Here is a 2,132-nt window from a genome sequence, read left to right as displayed (position 1 = left end):
TCATGAAAATGAGCAAGAATACTCCGAAAAGACTGTACTTACCAGAAAAAAATTGTTTCGACTATCTAGCAGCCCCGTTTCTAGTATACGCTCGAAATTTTTCATGCACCCCTCGTATATATCGTTAAACTACTGTTAATAAAGCACAGGATGTGTAATGTAAGCATTTTTTTTTTTTGCAAGTAGATATAAAAATATCATCCTTATACGTTCCGTAGCTGGTTGACATCTTTTCAGACGATAAGTTTCCTCACCCTTCTTTCCGAGAAGAGAACCCGATAGTAATTATTATTACGGACCTAACTACAATAGTTAGACATAATTTGCCTATTGCTCATTAAATGACGGTGTCATTAAATTTTGAATTAAATTTTAGCTAAAGTTTTAATAAAAAATATTTATAAAGTTCAAGATCGATTTTATATATATATTCTATATCATATATCATGTCTGCCTCGGAAATTACACAAATATATTCACACAGTTTATTATTTCCTTCGTTAGAAGAAAATCAAATTGTACATCCTCTTACTGAGATTTGTTTCTATGCAGTTGGGCCGTCAGTTAGTGAAAACCTGCAATTACTTGTACCGAGAACTTGAAAACAATAACAGTTTCAATCTGATACATATACAAATTTCTTTAGCTAAGTCAGCATTGCTCTAGTTTGTGATTGGTTTAAATAGAGTTTTCGCATTGCAATTTAATTGTGGATAGAAGTGTGAGGGGTGTTTGACAATTGAAGGAAGCGAACAGTTGTGAAACCTATACTTTAAATAACGGAGGCGTTATAAGCTGTACGCTACCTTTATGAAATTCATGATAGATTTTTCTGATAGACGCTGTTGGTGAATATGATATTATGTGTATATACACAAAATACACACGCACACACACACACACATATGCCATAGATTCATAGATTAGGAATGATTAAACTGCAAGAAATTGTACGGAATATATATTAAAGAACGAAAGTATGCAAACAAATTTATCATCCATATTAATTTGTTTCTAACCACCAATGTTCAGCGCTGCTGAATGTGTTTTCTCATTAATTTGGTCATAATATATTTATTTTCCTATACGCTCATTTTTTTCTTTTTGTATTTTTCAAATGTCAACTCTCCGATTCTAGAAAACTTTATGGAAATTGTAGTTCTAACAAATTAGATTTTCGCTTGTGGAAGAGTAGTCGACGTTTTTGAAATGGTTCAGGCAATAACACGCAACTAGAATACAATACATAAAAACGTATTTATAGATATGCAGTACAACAATGTTTATAAATCAAGCGTTCGATTTTAGATGAAGTAGTATAAAACGATATTAACTGTATTTAGAAACTGAAAATTTCACGAATGCAGAAATACGCTTAGTCTATGAACAATATATATAATTTCCTCTGCATATTGATATGTGCAAAAAATAGGTAATATATGAATTGTCATTTTCAATATTTAATTTCATATATAAAATATACTAATACTTAAGTAATCTTCACTTACTAAGAGAGACGATTAAATAACAATACATACCAAAGACAAACAACAAAATGTTCAGAAAACTATAGACTGTCTCCACTACAAATTTGTAAAATGTATTGTGGAGACAGTAATGCTGCAAGTTTTAAAGGCGATATACCTTCTTACGTTTCGCTTTATGCGTATTATTAATCTATATTGCCGATGTACACTATTACTTTAAGTATCGTTTGGATACTTGAGTATTTTATTTGCAGCGAATTCCGTGTTCATATATCAGACACCTGCATCTATTTTATAATCATATGCAAAGTTAATGCTATACTTTAATATACACTAAATTTATACTGTAGCGATCCTGTACAGCATTGCATATAACAACTATTTCCTTGTAATTTGTAGCTTTCAGATTCTTTTATTATTTTATTTGTTTCAGTCATTTGACTGCGGCCATACTGGAGCACCACATTTAGTCGAGCAAATCGACCCCAGGACTTATTCTTTGTAAGCCTAGTGCTTATTCTATCGGTTGCTGTTGCCGAACCGATAAGTGAGGGTGACGTAAACACAAATCCATCTGTTGTCAAGCGATGTTGGGGGGACAAACACAGACACACAAACATATACATACACACACACACACACACA

The sequence above is a fragment of the Octopus bimaculoides genome, chromosome 1 (genome assembly GCF_001194135.2).
Source record: "Octopus bimaculoides isolate UCB-OBI-ISO-001 chromosome 1, ASM119413v2, whole genome shotgun sequence".
Classification (NCBI taxonomy): Eukaryota; Metazoa; Mollusca; class Cephalopoda; order Octopoda; family Octopodidae; genus Octopus; species Octopus bimaculoides.
The sequence above is the reverse complement of the archived record's forward strand: the minus strand, read 5'-3'. Positions refer to the sequence as shown.